We start from the raw sequence: 22,723 nt of genomic DNA, 5'->3' as shown, positions 1-22,723 counted from the left end.
ACACTCTGGGATTCCCAATCTCTCACACACACTCTGGAATTCCCGATCTCACACACACTCTGGGATTCCCTATCTCTCACACACACTCTGGGATTCCCTATCTCTCACTTACACTCTGGGACTCTCTGGAGTCTATCACAAACACTCTGGGATTCTCTCTCTCACACACACTCTGGGATTCCCTATCTCTCACAAACACTCTGGGAGTCTCTGGGATTCTATCACACACATTCTGGGAATCCCTCTCTCTCACACACTCTGGGATTCTCTATCTCTCACACACACCCTGGGATTCCCTATCTCTCACACACACTCTGGGATTCCCTCTCTCACACACACTCTGGTATTCCCTATCTCTCACTTACACTCTGGGACTCTCTGGGATTCTATCACAAACACTCTGTGATTCCCTCTCTCACACACACTCTGGGATTCCCTATCTCTCACACACACTCTGGTATTTCCTATCTCTCACACACACTCTGGGATTCCCTATCTCTCTCACGCACTCTGGTATTCCCTATCTCTCACACACACTCTGGGATTCCCTATCTCTCACACACACCCTGGAATTCCGTATCTCTCACACACACTCTGGGATTCCGTCTCTCTCACACACACTCTGGGATTCGCTATCTCTCTCACTCGTGCTGGAATTCCCTATCACTCTCACACACTCGGGGATTGTCTAGGATTCCATCACACACACTCTGGGATTCCCTATCTCTCTCACACACACTCTGGGAATCCCCATCTCTCACACACACTCTGGGATTCCCACCCTCACACACACTCTGGGATTCCCTATCTCTCACACACACTCTGGAATTCCCTAACTCAGACACACTCAGGAATTCCCTATCTCTCACACACTCTCGGATTCCCTACCTCTCACACACACTCTTGGATACCCTCACTCTCACACACACTCTGGGATTCCGCATCTCTCACACGCACTCTAGAATTCCCTCTCACACACACACTCTGGGATTCCCTATCTCTCACACTCACTCTGGGATTCCCTATCTCTCACACACACTCTGGAGTTCCCTCTCACAAACACACTCTGGGAATCCTCTCTCTCACACACACTCTGGGATTCCGCATCTCTCACACACACTCTGGGATTCCCTATCTTGCTCACACAATCTGGGATTCCTCATCTCTCACACACACTTTGGGATTCCCTGTCTCTCTCTCTCACTCTGGGATTCCCTATCTCTCACACACACTCTGGGATTCCATATCTCACACACACTATGGAATTCCACGTATCTCTCACACACTCTGGTATTCCCTATCTCTCTCACACACACTCTGGGATTCCCTATCTCACACACACTCTGGGATTTCCTATCTCACACACACTGGGATACCCTATCTCTCACACACACTTTGGAATTTCTTATCTCTCACACACTCTGGTATTCCCTATCACTCACACACACTCTGGGATTCCATATCTCTCTGACACACACTCTGGGATTCCCTATCTCACACACACACTGGGATTCGCTATCTCTCACACACACACTGGGATTTCCTATCTCTCACACACTCTGGTATTCCCTATCACTCACACACACTCTGGGATTCCCTATCTCTCACACACACTCTGGAATTCCCTATCTCTCACACACACTCTGGGATTCCTTATCTCTCACACATACTCTGGGATTCTCTATCCCTCATACACTCTGGTATTCCCTACCTCTCACACACACTCTGGGACTCTCTGGGATTCTATCACACACACTCTGGGATTCCCTCTCTCACACACACTCTGGTATTCCCTATCTCTCGCACACACTCTGGTATTCCCTATCTCTCGCACACACTCTGGGATTCCCTATCTCTCTCACACACTCTGGGATTCCCTATCTCTCTCACACACTCTGGGATTCCACATCTCTCACACACACTCTGGGATTCCCTATCTCTCACACACACTCTGGGAATCCATCTCTCACACACACAATGGAATTCCACATCTCTCGCACACACTCTGGGATTCCCGATCTCTCTCACACACACATTTTGGTTTCCCTCTCTCACACACACTCTGGGAATCCCTATCTCACACACACACTGGGATTCCCTATCTCTCACACACACTCTGGGATTCCCTAACTCTCACACACACTCTGGGATTCACTATCGCTGACACACACTCTGGGAGTCCCTACCTCTCACACAAACTCTGGAATTCACTATCGCTGACACACACACTGGGCATCCCACTCTCACACATACTCTGGGATTCCCTTTCTCACAAACACTCTGGGATTCCCAATCTCTCACACACACTCTGGAATTCCCGATCTCACACACACTCTGGGATTCCCTATCTCTCACACACACTCTGGGATTCCCTATCTCTCACTTACACTCTGGGACTCTCTGGAGTCTATCACAAACACTCTGGGATTCCCTCTCTCACACAAACTCTGGGATTCCCTATCTCTCACAAACACTCTGGGAGTCTCTGGGATTCTATCACACACATTCTGGGAATCCCTCTCTCTCACACACTCTGGGATTCTCTATCTCTCACACACACCCTGGGATTCCCTATCTCTCACACACACTCTGGGATTCCCTCTCTCACACACACTCTGGTATTCCCAATCTCTCACTTACACTCTGGGACTCTCTGGGATTCTATCACAAACACTCTGTGATTCCCTCTCTCACACACACTCTGGGATTCCCTATCTCTCACACACACTCTGATATTCCCTATCTCTCACACACACTCTGGGCTTCCCTATCTCTCACACACACCCTGGGATTCCGTATCTCTCACACACACTCTGGGATTCCGTCTCTCTCACACACACTCCGGGATTCGCTTTCTCTCTCACTCGTGCTGGGATTCCCTATCACTCTCACACACTCTGGGATTGTCTAGGATTCCATCACACACACTCTGGGATTCCCTATCTCTCTCACACACACTCTGGGATTCCCACCCTCACACACACTCTGGGATTCCCTTTCTCTCACACACATTCTGGAATTCCCTAACTCAGACACACTCAGGGATTCCCTATCTCTCACACACTCTGGGATTCCCTACCTCTCACACACACTCTTGGATACCCTCACTCTCACACACACTCTGGGATTCCGCATCTCTCACACGCACTCTAGAATTCCCTCGCACACACACACTCTGGGATTCCCTATCTCTCACACTCACTCTGGGATTCCCTATCTCTCACACACACTCTGGAATTCCCTCTCACAAACACACTCTGGGAATCCCTCTCTCTCACACACACTCTGGGATTCCGCATCTCTCACACACACTCTGGGATTCCCACCCTCACACACACTCTGGGATTCCCTTTCTCTCACACACATTCTGGAATTCCCTAACTCAGACACACTCAGGGATTCCCTATCTCTCACACACTCTGGGATTCCCTACCTCTCACACACACTCTTGGATACCCTCTCACACACACACTCTGGGATTCCCTATCTCTCACACTCACTCTGGGATTCCCTATCTCTCACACACACTCTGGAATTCCCTCTCACAAACACACTCTGGGAATCCCTATCTCTCACACACACTCTGGGATTCCGCATCTCTCACACACACTCTGGGATTCCCTATCTTGCTCACACAATCTGGGATTCCTCATCTCTCACACACACTTTCGGATTCCCTGTCTCTCTCTCTCACTCTGGGATTCCCTATCTCTCACACACACTCTGGGATTCCATATCTCACACACACTATGGAATTCCACGTCTCTCACACACACTCTGGGATTCCCTATCTCTCTCACACACACTCTGGGATTCCCTATCTCACACACACAGGGATACCCTATCTCTCACACACACTCTGGCATTTCCTATCTCTCACACACTCTGGTATTCCCTACCACTCACACACACTCTGGGATTCCATATCTCTCTGACACACACTCTATGATTCCCTATCTCACACACACTCTGGGATTCCCTATCTCACACACACACTGGGATTCGCTATTTCTCACACACACACTGGGATTTCCTATCTCTCACATACTCTGGTATTCCCTATCACTCACACACACTCTGGAATTCCCTATCTCTCACACACACTCTGGGATTCCTTATCTCTCACACACACTCTGGGATTCTCTATCTCTCATACACTCTGGTATTCCCTATCTCTCACACACACTCTGGGACTCTCTGGGATTCCATCACACACACTCTGGGATTCCCTCTCTCACACAAACTCTGGTATTCCCTATCTCTCGCACACACTCTGGTATTCCTTATCTCTCACACACACTCTGGGACTCCCTATCTCTCACACACACTATGGGATTCCGTATCTCTCGCACACTCTGGGATTCCCTATCTCTCACACACACTCTGGGATTCCCTATCTCTCACACACACTGTGGGATTCCCACTCTCACACACACTCTGGGATTCCCTCTCTCACACACACTCTGGGATACCCAATCTCTCACACACACTCTGGGATTCCCTCTTTCTCACACACTCTGGGATTCCCTATCTCTCACACACACCCTGGGATTCCGTATCTCTCACACACACTCTGGGATTCCGTCTCTCTCACACACACTCTGGGATTCGCTATCTCTCTCACTCGTGCTGGGATTCCCTACCACTCACACACACTCTTGGATACCCTCACTCTCACACACACTCTGGGATTCCACATCTCTCATACGCACTCTAGAATTCCCTCTCACACACACACTCTGGGATTCCCTATCTCTCACACTCACTCTGGGATTCCCTATCTCTCACACACACTCTGGAATTCCCTCTCACAAACACACTCTGGGAATCCCTCTCTCTCACACACACTCTGGGATTCCGCATCTCTCACACACACACTCTGGGATTCCCTATCTTGCTCACACAATCTGGGATTCCTCATCTCTTACACACACTTTGGGATTCCCTGTCTCTCTCTCTCACTCTGGGATTCCCTATCTCTCACACACACTCTGGGATTCCATATCTCACACACACTATGGAATTCCACGTCTCTCTCACACACTCTGGGATTCCCTATCTCACACAAACTCTGGGATTCCCTATCTCACACACACACTGGGATTCGCTATCTCTCACACACACACTGGGATTTCATATCTCTCACACACTCTGGTATTCCCTATCACTCACACACACTCTGGAATTCCTTATCTCTCACACACACTCTGGGATTCCCTATCTCTCACACACACTCTGGGATTCTCTATCTCTCATACACTCTGGTATTCCCTATCTCTCACACACACTCTGGGACTCTCTGGGATTCCATCACACACACTCTGGGATTCCCTCTCTCACACAAACTCTGGTATTCCCTATCTCTCGCACACACTCTGGTATTCCTTATCTCTCACACACACTCTGGGATTCCCTATCTCTCACACACACTATGGGATTCCGTATCTCTCGCACACTCTGGGATTCCCTATCTCTCACACACACTCTGGGATTCCCTATCTCTCACACACACTCTGGGATTCCCACTCTCACACACACTCTGGGATTCCCTCTCTCACACACACTCTGGGATACCCAATCTCTCACACACACTCTGGGATTCCCTCTTTCTCACACACTCTGGGATTCCCTATCTCTCACACACACTCTGGGATTCCCTAACTCTCACACACATTCTGGGATTCACTATCGCTGACACACACTCTGGGAGTCCCTATCTCTCACACAGACTCTGGAATTCACTATCGCTGACACACACACTGGGCATCCCACTCTCACACACACTCTGGGATTCCCTACCTCACAAACACTCTGGGATTCCCAATCTCTCACACACACTCTGGAATTCCCGATCTCACACACACTCTGGGATTCCATATCTCTCGCACACACTCTGGGATTCCCTATCTCTCACTTACACTCTGGGACTCTCTGGAGTCTATCACAAACACTCTGGGATTCTCTCTCTCACACACACTCTGGGATTCCCTATCTCTCACAAACACTCTGGGAGTCTCTGGGATTCTATCACACACATTCTGGGAATCCCTCTCTCTCACACACTCTGGGATTCTCTATCTCTCACACACACCCTGGGATTCCCTATCTCTCACACACACTCTGGGATTCCCTCTCTCACACACACTCTGGTATTCCCTATCTCTCACTTACACTCTGGGACTCTCTGGGATTCTATCAGAAACACTCTGTGATTCCCTCTCTCACACACACTCTGGGATTCCCTATCTCTCACACACACTCTGGTATTCCCTATCTCTCACACACACTCTGGGATTCCCTATCTCTCTCACGCACTCTGGTATTCCCTATCTCTCACACACACTCTGGGATTCCCTATCTCTCACACACACCCTGGGATTCCGTATCTCTCACACACACTCTGGGATTCCGTCTCTCTCACTCACACTCTGGGATTCGCTATCTCTCTCACTCGTGCTGGGATTCCCTATCACTCTCACACACTCTGGGATTGTCTAGGATTCCATCACACACACTCTGGGATTCCCTATCTCTCTCACACACACTCTGGGAGTCCCTATCTCTCACACAGACTCTGGAATTCACTATCGCTGACACACACACTGGGCATCCCACTCTCACACACACTCTGGGATTCCCTATCTCACAAACACTCTGGGATTCCCAATCTCTCACACACACTCTGGAATTCCGGATCTCACACACACTCTGGGATTCCATATCTCTCGCACACACTCTGGGATTCCCTATCTCTCACTTACACTCTGGGACTCTCTGGAGTCTATCACAAACACTCTGGGATTCTCTCTCTCACACACACTTTGGGATTCCCTCTCTCAATCACACTCTGGGAATCCCTATCTCTCACTTACACTCTGGGATTCCCTCTCTCACACACACTCTGGGATTCCCTGTGTCTCACACACACTCTGGGATTTCCTATCTCTCACACACTCTGGTATTCCCTATCACTCACACACACTCTGGGATTCCCTATCTCTCAGACACACTCTGGGATTCCCGATCTCTCACACATTCTGGTATTCCCTATCTCTCACACACACTCTGTGACACTCTGGGATTCTATCACACACACTCTGGGATTCCCACTCTCACACACACTCTGGTATTCCCTATCTCTCGCACACACTCTGGTATTCCCTATCTCTCACACACACTCTGGGATTCCCTATCTCTCACACACACTCTGGGATTCCCACTCTCACACACACTCTGCGATTCCCTCTCTCACACACACTCTGGGATTCCCAATCTCTCACACTCACTCTGGGATTCCCTCTCTCTCACATACTCTGGGATTCCCTATCTCTCACACACACTCTGGGATTCCCTATCTCTCACACACAATCTGGGATTCACTATCGCTGACACACATTCTGGGATTCCCTACCTCACACACACTCTGCGATTCCCTCTCTAACACACACTCTGGGATTCCCTATCTCTCACACACACACAGCGATTCCCTATCACTCACACACTCTGCAATTCCGTATCTCTCACACACTCTGGGATTCCCTATCTCTAACACACACTTTGGGATTCCCTATCTCTCACACACACTCTGGGATTCCTCTCACTCACGCACACTCTGGGATTCCCTATCTCTCACACACACTCTGGGATTCCCTATCTCTCACACACACTCTGGGATTTACTAATCTCTCACACACACTCTGGGATTCCCTATCTCCCACACACATTCTGGGATTAACTATCACTCACACACACTCTGGGATTCTCTATCTCTCACACACACTCTGGGATTCCCAATCTCTCACACACACTCTGGGATTCCCTCTCTCACACACACTCTGTGATTGTCTGCGATTCCCTCACACACACTCTGGGATTCCCTCTCTCACACACACTCTGGGATTCCCTATCTCTCTCTCACACACTCTGGGATTCCCCATCTCTCTCACACACTCTGGGATTCCCACTCTCACACACACTCTGGGATTCACTATCTCTCACACACACTCTGGGACTATCTGGGATTGAGGAGAAAGTCAGGTCTGCAGATGCTGGAGATCAAAGTTGAAACTTTATTGCTGGAACAGCACAGCAGGTCAGGCAGCATCCAGGGTACAGGAGATTCGACGTTTCCTGAAGAAGGGCCTGTGCCCGAAACATCTCCTGTACCCTGGATGCTGCCTGACCTGCTGTGCTGTTCCAGCAATAAAGTTTCAACGACTATCTGGGATTCCCTATCTCTCTCACACACTCTGGGATTCCCTATCTCTCTCACACACTCTGGAATTCTCTGGGATTCTCTCACACACACTCTGGGATTCCCAATCTCTCACACACACTCTGGAATTTCCTATCTCTCACACACTCTGGTATTCCCTATCACTCACACACACTCTGGTATTCCCTATCTCTCACACACACTCTGGGATTCCCTATCTCTCACACACACTCTGGGATTCCCTATCTCTCACACACACTCTGGGATTCTCTATCTCTCATACACTCTGTTATTCCCTATCTCTCACACACACTCTGGGACTCTCTGGGATTCAATCACACACACTCTGGGATTCCCTCTCTCACACACACTCTGGTTTTCCCTATCTCTCGCGCACACTCTGGTATTCCCTATCTCTCGCACACATTCTGGGATTCCCTATCTCTCTCACACACACTGTGGGATTCCATATCTCTCTCTCTTACTCTGGGATTCCTTATCTCTCACACACACTCTGGGATTCCCTCTCTCTCACACACACTATTGGATTCCCTATCCCTCGCACACTCTGGGATTCCCTATCTCTCACACACACTCTGGGATTCCCTATCTCTCACACACACTCTGGGATTCCCTATCTCTCACACACACTCTGGGATTCTCTATCTCTCATACACTCTGTTATTCTCTATCTCTCACACACACTCTGGGACTCTCTGGGATTCTATCACACACACTCTGGGATTCCCTCTCTCACACACACTCTGGTTTTCCCTATCTCTCGCACACACTCTGGTATTCCCTATCTCTCGCACACACTCTGGGATCCCATATCTCTCTCCCTTACTCTGGGATTCCTTATCTCTCACACACACTCTGGGATTCCCTCTCTCTCACACACACTATTGGATTCCCTATCTCTCGCACACTCTGAGATTACCTATCTCTCACACACTCTGGGATTCCCACTCTCACACACACTCAGGGATTCCCTCTCTCACACACACTCTGGGATACCCAATCTCTCACACACTCTCTAGGATTCCCTCTTTCTCACACACTCTGGGATTCCCTATCTCTCACACACTCTGGGATTGTCTGCGATTCCCTCAAACACACTCTGGGATTCCCTCTCTCACACAAACTCTGGGATTCCCTATCTCTCTCACACACTCTGGGATTCCCTATCTCTCGCACACACTCTGGGATTCCCTATCTCTCGCATACACTCTGGGAATCCCTATCTCTCTCACACACACTCTGAGATTCCCTCTCTCTCACACACACTATGGGATTCCCTATCTCTCGCACACACTGGGATTCCCTATCTCTCACGCACACTCTGGGATTCCCTATCTCTCACACACACTCAGGGAATCCCACTCTCACACACACTCTGGGATTCCCTCTCTCACACAAACTCTGGGATACTCAATCTCTCACACACACTCTGGGATTCCCTATCTCTCACACACACTCTGGGATTCCCTATCTCTCACACACACTCTGGGATTCCCTCTTTCTCACACACTCTGGGATTCCCTATCTCTCACACACACTCTGGGATTCCCTAACTCTCACACACATTCTGGGATTCACTATCGCTGACACACACTCTGGGAGTCCCTATCTCTCACACAGACTCTGGAATTCACTATCGCTGACACACACACTGGGCATCCCACTCTCACACACACTCTGGGATTCCCTACCTCACAAACACTCTGGGATTCCCAATCTCTCACACACACTCTGGAATTCCCGATCTCACACACACTCTGGGATTCCATATCTCTCGCACACACTCTGGGATTCCCTATCTCTCACTTACACTCTGGGACTCTCTGGAGTCTATCACAAACACTCTGGGATTCTCTCTCTCACACACACTCTGGGATTCCCTATCTCTCACAAACACTCTGGGAGTCTCTGGGATTCTATCACACACATTCTGGGAATCCCTCTCTCTCACACACTCTGGGATTCTCTATCTCTCACACACACCCTGGGATTCCCTATCTCTCACACACACTCTGGGATTCCCTCTCTCACACACACTCTGGGATTCCCTATCTCTCACTTACACTCTGGGACTCTCTGGGATTCTATCAGAAACACTCTGTGATTCCCTCTCTCACACACACTCTGGGATTCCCTATCTCTCACACACACTCTGGTATTCCCTATCTCTCACACACACTCTGGGATTCCCTATCTCTCTCACGCACTCTGGTATTCCCTATCTCTCACACACACTCTGGGATTCCCTATCTCTCACACACACCCTGGGATTCCGTATCTCTCACACACACTCTGGGATTCCGTCTCTCTCACTCACACTCTGGGATTCGCTATCTCTCTCACTCGTGCTGGGATTCCCTATCACTCTCACACACTCTGGGATTGTCTAGGATTCCATCACACACACTCTGGGATTCCCTATCTCTCTCACACACACTCTGGGAGTCCCTATCTCTCACACAGACTCTGGAATTCACTATCGCTGACACACACACTGGGCATCCCACTCTCACACACACTCTGGGATTCCCTATCTCACAAACACTCTGGGATTCCCAATCTCTCACACACACTCTGGAATTCCGGATCTCACACACACTCTGGGATTCCATATCTCTCGCACACACTCTGGGATTCCCTATCTCTCACTTACACTCTGGGACTCTCTGGAGTCTATCACAAACACTCTGGGATTCTCTCTCTCACACACACTTTGGGATTCCCTCTCTCAATCACACTCTGGGAATCCCTATCTCTCACTTACACTCTGGGATTCCCTCTCTCACACACACTCTGGGATTCCCTGTGTCTCACACACACTCTGGGATTTCCTATCTCTCACACACTCTGGTATTCCCTATCACTCACACACACTCTGGGATTCCCTATCTCTCAGACACACTCTGGGATTCCCGATCTCTCACACATTCTGGTATTCCCTATCTCTCACACACACTCTGTGACACTCTGGGATTCTATCACACACACTCTGGGATTCCCACTCTCACACACACTCTGGTATTCCCTATCTCTCACACACACTCTGGGATTCCCTGTGTCTCACACACACTCTGGGATTCCCTATCTCTCACACACACTCTGGGATTCCCACTCTCACACACACTCTGCGATTCCCTCTCTCACACACACTCTGGGATTCCCAATCTCTCACACTCACTCTGGGATTCCCTCTCTCTCACATACTCTGGGATTCCCTATCTCTCACACACACTCTGGGATTCCCTATCTCTCACACACAATCTGGGATTCACTATCGCTGACACACATTCTGGGATTCCCTACCTCACACACACTCTGCGATTCCCTCTCTAACACACACTCTGGGATTCCCTATCTCTCACACAAACTCTGGGATTCCCTCTCTCTCACATACTCTGGTAATCCCTATCTCTCACACACACTCTGGGATTCCCTATCACTCACACACTCTGCAATTCCGTATCTCTCACACACTCTGGGATTCCCTATCTCTAACACACACTTTGGGATTCCCTATCTCTCACACACACTCTGGGATTCCTCTCACTCACGCACACTCTGGGATTCCCTATCTCTCACACACACACAGCGATTCCCTATCACTCACACACTCTGGGATTCCGTATCTCTCACACACTCTGGGATTCCCTATCTCTAACACACACTTTGGGATTCCCTCTCTCACACACACTCTGGGATTCCCTATCTCTCACACACACTCTGGGATTTACTAATCTCTCACACACACTCTGGGATTCCCTATCTCCCACACACATTCTGGGATTAACTATCACTCACACACACTCTGGGATTCTCTATCTCTCACACACACTCTGGGATTCCCAATCTCTCACACACACTCTGGGATTCCCTCTCTCACACACACTCTGTGATTGTCTGCGATTCCCTCACACACACTCTGGGATTCCCTCTCTCACACACACTCTGGGATTCCCTATCTCTCTCTCACACACTCTGGGATTCCCCATCTCTCTCACACACTCTGGGATTCCCACTCTCACACACACTCTGGGATTCACTATCTCTCACACACACTCTGGGACTATCTGGGATTGAGGAGAAAGTCAGGTCTGCAGATGCTGGAGATCAAAGTTGAAACTTTATTGCTGGAACAGCACAGCAGGTCAGGCAGCATCCAGGGTACAGGAGATTCGACGTTTCCTGAAGAAGGGCCTGTGCCCGAAACATCTCCTGTACCCTGGATGCTGCCTGACCTGCTGTGCTGTTCCAGCAATAAAGTTTCAACGACTATCTGGGATTCCCTATCTCTCACACACACTCTGGGATTCCCTATCTCTCTCACACACTCTGGAATTCTCTGGGATTCTCTCACACACACTCTGGGATTCCCAATCTCTCACACACACTCTGGAATTTCCTATCTCTCACACACTCTGGTATTCCCTATCACTCACACACACTCTGGGATTCCCTATCTCTCACACACACTCTGGGATTCCCTATCTCTCACACACACTCTGGGATTCTCTATCTCTCATACACTCTGTTATTCCCTATCTCTCACACACACTCTGGGACTCTCTGGGATTCTATCACACACACTCTGGGATTCCCTCTCTCACACACACTCTGGTTTTCCCTATCTCTCGCGCACACTCTGGTATTCCCTATCTCTCGCACACATTCTGGGATTCCCTATCTCTCTCACACACACTGTGGGATTCCATATCTCTCTCTCTTACTCTGGGATTCCTTATCTCTCACACACACTCTGGGATTCCCTCTCTCTCACACACACTATTGGATTCCCTATCCCTCGCACACTCTGGGATTCCCTATCTCTCACACACACTCTGGGATTCCCTATCTCTCACACACACTCTGGGATTCCCAATCTCTCACACACACTCTGGGATTCTCTATCTCTCATACACTCTGTTATTCTCTATCTCTCACACACACTCTGGGACTCTCTGGGATTCTATCACACACACTCTGGGATTCCCTCTCTCACACACACTCTGGTTTTCCCTATCTCTCGCACACACTCTGGTATTCCCTATCTCTCGCACACACTCTGGGATCCCATATCTCTCTCCCTTACTCTGGGATTCCTTATCTCTCACACACACTCTGGGATTCCCTCTCTCTCACACACACTATTGGATTCCCTATCTCTCGCACACTCTGAGATTACCTATCTCTCACACACTCTGGGATTCCCACTCTCACACACACTCAGGGATTCCCTCTCTCACACACACTCTGGGATACCCAATCTCTCACACACTCTCTGGGATTCCCTCTTTCTCACACACTCTGGGTTTCCCTATCTCTCACACACTCTGGGATTGTCTGCGATTCCCTCAAACACACTCTGGGATTCCCTCTCTCACACAAACTCTGGGATTCCCTATCTCTCTCACACACTCTGGGATTCCCTATCTCTCGCACACACTCTGGGATTCCCTATCTCTCGCACACACTCTGGGAATCCCTATCTCTCTCACACACACTCTGAGATTCCCTCTCTCTCACACACACTATGGGATTCCCTATCTCTCGCACACACTGGGATTCCCTATCTCCCACGCACACTCTGGGATTCCCTATCTCTCACACACACTCAGGGAATCCCACTCTCACACACACTCTGGGATTCCCTCTCTCACACAAACTCTGGGATACTCAATCTCTCACACACACTCTGGGATTCCCTATCTCTCACACACAATCTGGGATTCCCTATCTCTCACACACACTCTGGGATTCCCTATCTCACAAACACTCTGGGATCTCCAATCTCTCACACACACTCTGGGATTCCCTCTCTCTCACACACACACTGGAATTCCCGATCTCACACACACTCTGGGATTCCCTATCTCTCACACACACTCTGGGATTCCCTATCTCTCACTTACACCCTGGGACTCTCTGGATTCTATCACAAACACTCTGGGATTCCCTCTCTCACACACACTCTGGGATTCCCTATATCTCACAAACACTCAGGGACTCTCTGGGATTCTATCACACACATTCTGGGAATCCCTCTCTCTCACACACTCTGGGATTCCGTATCTCTCACACACACTCTGGGATTCCCTCTATCACACACACTCTGGGATTCCCTATCTCTCACTTACACTCTGGGACTCTCTGGGATTCTATCACAAACACTGTGGGATTCCCTCTCTCACACACACTCTGGGATTCCCTATCTTTCACACACACTCTGGGATTCCCTATCTCTCTCACACACTCTGGTATTCCCTATCTCTCACACATACTCTGGGATTCCCTATCTCTCGCACACACTGGGATTCCCTATCTCTCACACACACTCTGGGATTCCCACTCTCACACACACTGTGGGATTCCCTCTCTCACACACACTCTGGGAAACCCAATCTCTCACACAAACTCTGGGATTCCCTCTTTCTCACACACTCTGGGATTCCCTATCTCTCACACACACTCTGGGATTCCGCATCTCTCACACGCACTCTAGAATTGTCTCTCACACACACACTCTGGGATTCCCTACCTCTCACACACACTCTGGCATTTCCTATCTCTCACACACTCTGGTATTCCTTATCACTCACACACACTCTGGGATTCCATATCTCACACACACTATGGAATTCCACATCTCACACACACACTCTGGGAATCCCTATCTCTCTCACACACACTCTGGGATTCCCTACCTCTCACACACACTCTGGAATTCACTATCGCTGACACACACACTGGGCATCCCACTCTCACACACACTCTGGGATTCCCTATCTCACAAACACTCTGGGATTCCCAATCTCTCACACACACTCTGGGATTCCCTCTCTCTAACACACACTCTGGAATTCCCGATCTCACACAAACTCTGGGATTCCCTATCTCTCACACACACTCTGGGATTCCCTATCTCTCACTTACACTCTGGGACTCTCTGGATTCTATCACAAACACTCTGGGATTCCCTCTCTCACACACACTCTGGGATTCCCTATCTCTCACAAACACTCTGGGACTCTCTGGGATTCTATCACACACATTCTGGGAATCCCTCTCTCTCACACACTCTGGGATTCTCTATCTCTCACACACACCTTGGGATTCCGTATCTCTCACACACACTCTGGTATTCCCTATCTCTCACTTACACTCTGGGACTCTCTGGGATTCTATCACAAACACTCTGGGATTCCCTCTCTCACACACACTCTGGGATTCCCTATCTCTCACACACACTCTGGTATTCCCTATCTCTCACACACACTCTGGGATTCCCTATCTCTCTCACACACTCTGGTATTCCCTATCTCTCACACACACTCTGGAATTCCCTATTTCTCACACACACCCTGGGATTCCGTTTCTCTCACACACACTCTGGGATTCCGTCTCTCTCACACACACTCTGGGATTCGCTATCTCTCTCACTCGTGCTGGGATTACCTATCACTCTCACACACTCTGTGATTTTCTAGGATTCTATCACACACACTCTGGGATTCCCTATCTCTCTCAAACACTCTGGGAATCCCTATCTCTCTCACACACTCTGGGATTCCCACCCTCACACACACTCTGGGATTCCCTATCTCTCACACACACTCTGGAAATCCCTAACTCAGACACACTCAGGGATTCCCTATCTCTCACACACACGCTGGGATTCCGTATCTCTCTCACACACTCTGGGATTCCCTATCTCTCACACACACTCTGGGTTTCCCTATCTCTCACACACACTCTGGGATACCCTCACTCTCACACACACTCTGGGATTCCGCATCTCTCACACGCACTCTAGAATTGTCTCTCACACACACACTCTGGGATTCCCTACCTCTCACACACACTCTGGCATTTCCTATCTCTCACACACTCTGGTATTCCCTATCACTCACACACACTCTGGGATTCCATATCTCACACACACTATGGAATTCCACATCTCACACACACACTCTGGGATTCCCTATCTCTCTCACACACACTCTGGGATTCCCTATCTCACACACACTCTGGGATTCCCTATCTCACACACACACTGGGATTCCCTATCTCTCACACAACCTCTGGGATTCCCACTCTCACACACACTCTGCGATTCCCTCTCTCACACACACTCTGGGATTCCCAATCTCTCACACACACTCTGGGATTCACTATCGCTGACACATTCTGGGAGTCCCTATCTCACACACACTCTGCGATTCCCTCTCTAACACACACTCTGGGATTCCCTATCTCTCACACACACTCTGGGATTCACTCTCTCTCACACACACACTGGGATTCCCTATCTCTCACACACACTCTGGGATTCCCTATCTCTCACACACACACTGGGATTCCCTATCTCTCACACACACTTTGGGATTCCCTATCTCTCAGACACACTCTGGGATTCCTCTCACTCACGCACACTCTGGGATTCCCTATCTCTCACACACACTCTGGGATTCCCTATCTCTCACACACACTCTGGGATTTACTAATCTCTCACACACACTCTGGGATTCCCTATCTCCCACACACACTCTGCGATTCCCTATCTCTCACACACACACTCTGGGATTCCCTATCTCTCACACACCCTCTGGGATTCCCACTCTCACACACACTCTGGGATTCGCTCTTTCACACACACGCTGGGATTCCCTATCTCTCTCACACACTCTGGGATTCCCTATCTCTCACAAACACTCTTGGATTCCCTATCTCTCACACACACTCTGGGATTCCCTCTCTCACACACACTCTGGGATTCCCAATCTCTCACACTCACTCTGGGATTCCCTCTCTCTCACATACTCTGGGATTCCCACTCTCACACACACTCTGCGATTCCCTCTCTCACACACACTCTGGGATTCCCAATCTCTCACACTCACTCTGGGATTCCCTCTCTCTCACATACTCTGGGATTCCCTATCTCTCACACACACTCTGGGATTCCCTATCTCTCACACACAATCTGGGATTCACTATCGCTGACACACATTCTGGGATTCCCTACCTCACACACACTCTGCGATTCCCTCTCTAACACACACTCTGGGATTCCCTATCTCTCACACAAACTCTGGGATTCCCTCTCTCTCACATACTCTGGTAATCCCTATCTCTCACACACACTCTGGGATTCCCTCTCTCTCACACACACACAGCGATTCCCTATCACTCACACACTCTGCAATTCCGTATCTCTCACACACTCTGGGATTCCCTATCTCTAACACACACTCTGGGATTCCCTATCTCTCACACACACACAGCGATTCCCTATCACTCACACACTCTGCAATTCCGTATCTCTCACACACTCTGGGATTCCCTATCTCTAACACACACTTTGGGATTCCCTATCTCTCACACACACTCTGGGATTCCTCTCACTCACGCACACTCTGGGATTCCCTCTCTCACACACACTCTGGGATTCCCTATCTCTCACACACACTCTGGGATTTACTAATCTCTCACACACACTCTGGGATTCCCTATCTCCCACACACATTCTGGGATTAACTATCACTCACACACACTCTGGGATTCTCTATCTCTCACACACACTCTGGGATTCCCAATCTCTCACACACACTCTGGGATTCCCTCTCTCACACACACTCTGTGATTGTCTGCGATTCCCTCACACACACTCTGGGATTCCCTCTCTCACACACACTCTGGGATTCCCTATCTCTCTCTCACACACTCTGGGATTCCCCATCTCTCTCACACACTCTGGGATTCCCACTCTCACACACACTCTGGGATTCACTATCTCTCACACACACTCTGGGACTATCTGGGATTGAGGAGAAAGTCAGGTCTGCAGATGCTGGAGATCAAAGTTGAAACTTTATTGCTGGAACAGCACAGCAGGTCAGGCAGCATCCAGGGTACAGGAGATTCGACGTTTCCTGAAGAAGGGCCTGTGCCCGAAACATCTCCTGTACCCTGGATGCTGCCTGACCTGCTGTGCTGTTCCAGCAATAAAGTTTCAACGACTATCTGGGATTCCCTATCTCTCACACACACTCTGGGATTCCCTATCTCTCTCACACACTCTGGAATTCTCTGGGATTCTCTCACACACACTCTGGGATTCCCAATCTCTCACACACACTCTGGAATTTCCTATCTCTCACACACTCTGGTATTCCCTATCACTCACACACACTCTGGGATTCCCTATCTCTCACACACACTCTGGGATTCCCTATCTCTCACACACACTCTGGGATTCTCTATCTCTCATACACTCTGTTATTCCCTATCTCTCACACACACTCTGGGACTCTCTGGGATTCTATCACACACACTCTGGGATTCCCTCTCTCACACACACTCTGGTTTTCCCTATCTCTCGCGCACACTCTGGTATTCCCTATCTCTCGCACACATTCTGGGATTCCCTATCTCTCTCACACACACTGTGGGATTCCATATCTCTCTCTCTTACTCTGGGATTCCTTATCTCTCACACACACTCTGGGATTCCCTCTCTCTCACACACACTATTGGATTCCCTATCCCTCGCACACTCTGGGATTCCCTATCTCTCACACACACTCTGGGATTCCCTATCTCTCACACACACTCTGGGATTCCCTATCTCTCACACACACTCTGGGATTCTCTATCTCTCATACACTCTGTTATTCTCTATCTCTCACACACACTCTGGGACTCTCTGGGATTCTATCACACACACTCTGGGATTCCCTCTCTCACACACACTCTGGTTTTCCCTATCTCTCGCACACACTCTGGTATTCCCTATCTCTCGCACACACTCTGGGATCCCATATCTCTCTCCCTTACTCTGGGATTCCTTATCTCTCACACACACTCTGGGATTCCCTCTCTCTCACACACACTATTGGATTCCCTATCTCTCGCACACTCTGAGATTACCTATCTCTCACACACTCTGGGATTCCCACTCTCACACACACTCAGGGATTCCCTCTCTCACACACACTCTGGGATACCCAATCTCTCACACACTCTCTGGGATTCCCTCTTTCTCACACACTCTGGGTTTCCCTATCTCTCACACACTCTGGGATTGTCTGCGATTCCCTCAAACACACTCTGGGATTCCCTCTCTCACACAAACTCTGGGATTCCCTATCTCTCTCACACACTCTGGGATTCCCTATCTCTCGCACACACTCTGGGATTCCCTATCTCTCGCACACACTCTGGGAATCCCTATCTCTCTCACACACACTCTGAGATTCCCTCTCTCTCACACACACTATGGGATTCCCTATCTCTCGCACACACTGGGATTCCCTATCTCCCACGCACACTCTGGGATTCCCTATCTCTCACACACACTCAGGGAATCCCACTCTCACACACACTCTGGGATTCCCTCTCTCACACAAACTCTGGGATACTCAATCTCTCACACACACTCTGGGATTCCCTATCTCTCACACACAATCTGGGATTCCCTATCTCTCACACACACTCTGGGATTCCCTATCTCACAAACACTCTGGGATCTCCAATCTCTCACACACACTCTGGGATTCCCTCTCTCTCACACACACACTGGAATTCCCGATCTCACACACACTCTGGGATTCCCTATCTCTCACACACACTCTGGGATTCCCTATCTCTCACTTACACCCTGGGACTCTCTGGATTCTATCACAAACACTCTGGGATTCCCTCTCTCACACACACTCTGGGATTCCCTATATCTCACAAACACTCAGGGACTCTCTGGGATTCTATCACACACATTCTGGGAATCCCTCTCTCTCACACACTCTGGGATTCCGTATCTCTCACACACACTCTGGGATTCCCTCTATCACACACACTCTGGGATTCCCTATCTCTCACTTACACTCTGGGACTCTCTGGGATTCTATCACAAACACTGTGGGATTCCCTCTCTCACACACACTCTGGGATTCCCTATCTTTCACACACACTCTGGGATTCCCTATCTCTCTCACACACTCTGGTATTCCCTATCTCTCACACATACTCTGGGATTCCCTATCTCTCGCACACACTGGGATTCCCTATCTCTCACACACACTCTGGGATTCCCACTCTCACACACACTGTGGGATTCCCTCTCTCACACACACTCTGGGAAACCCAATCTCTCACACAAACTCTGGGATTCCCTCTTTCTCACACACTCTGGGATTCCCTATCTCTCACACACACTCTGGGATTCCGCATCTCTCACACGCACTCTAGAATTGTCTCTCACACACACACTCTGGGATTCCCTACCTCTCACACACACTCTGGCATTTCCTATCTCTCACACACTCTGGTATTCCTTATCACTCACACACACTCTGGGATTCCATATCTCACACACACTATGGAATTCCACATCTCACACACACACTCTGGGAATCCCTATCTCTCTCACACACACTCTGGGATTCCCTACCTCTCACACACACTCTGGAATTCACTATCGCTGACACACACACTGGGCATCCCACTCTCACACACACTCTGGGATTCCCTATCTCACAAACACTCTGGGATTCCCAATCTCTCACACACACTCTGGGATTCCCTCTCTCTAACACACACTCTGGAATTCCCGATCTCACACAAACTCTGGGATTCCCTATCTCTCACACACACTCTGGGATTCCCTATCTCTCACTTACACTCTGGGACTCTCTGGATTCTATCACAAACACTCTGGGATTCCCTCTCTCACACACACTCTGGGATTCCCTATCTCTCACAAACACTCTGGGACTCTCTGGGATTCTATCACACACATTCTGGGAATCCCTCTCTCTCACACACTCTGGGATTCTCTATCTCTCACACACACCTTGGGATTCCGTATCTCTCACACACACTCTGGTATTCCCTATCTCTCACTTACACTCTGGGACTCTCTGGGATTCTATCACAAACACTCTGGGATTCCCTCTCTCACACACACTCTGGGATTCCCTATCTCTCACACACACTCTGGTATTCCCTATCTCTCACACACACTCTGGGATTCCCTATCTCTCTCACACACTCTGGTATTCCCTATCTCTCACACACACTCTGGAATTCCCTATTTCTCACACACACCCTGGGATTCCGTTTCTCTCACACACACTCTGGGATTCCGTCTCTCTCACACACACTCTGGGATTCGCTATCTCTCTCACTCGTGCTGGGATTACCTATCACTCTCACACACTCTGTGATTTTCTAGGATTCTATCACACACACTCTGGGATTCCCTATCTCTCTCAAACACTCTGGGAATCCCTATCTCTCTCACACACTCTGGGATTCCCACCCTCACACACACTCTGGGATTCCCTATCTCTCACACACACTCTGGAAATCCCTAACTCAGACACACTCAGGGATTCCCTATCTCTCACACACACGCTGGGATTCCGTATCTCTCTCACACACTCTGGGATTCCCTATCTCTCACACACACTCTGGGTTTCCCTATCTCTCACACACACTCTGGGATACCCTCACTCTCACACACACTCTGGGATTCCGCATCTCTCACACGCACTCTAGAATTGTCTCTCACACACACACTCTGGGATTCCCTACCTCTCACACACACTCTGGCATTTCCTATCTCTCACACACTCTGGTATTCCCTATCACTCACACACACTCTGGGATTCCATATCTCACACACACTATGGAATTCCACATCTCACACACACACTCTGGGATTCCCTATCTCTCTCACACACACTCTGGGATTCCCTATCTCACACACACTCTGGGATTCCCTATCTCACACACACACTGGGATTCCCTATCTCTCACACAACCTCTGGGATTCCCACTCTCACACACACTCTGCGATTCCCTCTCTCACACACACTCTGGGATTCCCAATCTCTCACACACACTCTGGGATTCACTATCGCTGACACATTCTGGGAGTCCCTATCTCACACACACTCTGCGATTCCCTCTCTAACACACACTCTGGGATTCCCTATCTCTCACACACACTCTGGGATTCACTCTCTCTCACACACACACTGGGATTCCCTATCTCTCACACACACTCTGGGATTCCCTATCTCTCACACACACACTGGGATTCCCTATCTCTCACACACACTTTGGGATTCCCTATCTCTCAGACACACTCTGGGATTCCTCTCACTCACGCACACTCTGGGATTCCCTATCTCTCACACACACTCTGGGATTCCCTATCTCTCACACACACTCTGGGATTTACTAATCTCTCACACACACTCTGGGATTCCCTATCTCCCACACACACTCTGCGATTCCCTATCTCTCACACACACACTCTGGGATTCCCTATCTCTCACACACCCTCTGGGATTCCCACTCTCACACACACTCTGGGATTCCCTCTTTCACACACACGCTGGGATTCCCTATCTCTCTCACACACTCTGGGATTCCCTATCTCTCACAAACACTCTTGGATTCCCTATCTCTCACACACACTCTGGGATT

This window comes from Chiloscyllium plagiosum, unplaced genomic scaffold (genome assembly GCF_037043375.1).
Source record: "Chiloscyllium plagiosum isolate Xiang-an unplaced genomic scaffold, Cpla_swu_hap1 HiC_scaffold_53Y, whole genome shotgun sequence".
Lineage (NCBI taxonomy): Eukaryota > Metazoa > Chordata > Chondrichthyes > Orectolobiformes > Hemiscylliidae > Chiloscyllium > Chiloscyllium plagiosum.
This window is presented reverse-complemented; position numbering follows the sequence as displayed.